The sequence below is a fragment of the Daktulosphaira vitifoliae genome, unplaced genomic scaffold (genome assembly GCF_025091365.1).
Source record: "Daktulosphaira vitifoliae isolate Bord-2020 unplaced genomic scaffold, ASM2509136v1 Scaffold_4, whole genome shotgun sequence".
Lineage (NCBI taxonomy): Eukaryota > Metazoa > Arthropoda > Insecta > Hemiptera > Phylloxeridae > Daktulosphaira > Daktulosphaira vitifoliae.
In genome coordinates, this window is record NW_026099575.1 from 8817784 (window position 1) to 8817999 (window position 216).

Consider the following 216-nt stretch of genomic DNA (forward strand, 5'->3'; position numbering starts at 1 on the left):
AGTAACATATAACATGTTTGTTGTTTATTTACCCAAAAATTCATATATATGAATAATACTATTATACTGATTGAGGAATGTACCATAGATTATTGTATGTAACGTTATACGTGTAAGAGGGTGTTGTATTAGCTATGAACAGGCATAGTTCAATAAGCATAGTTTTTTATTACTATATGAGTCGATTAATCAATTATTTATATTTTAACCAAGGTT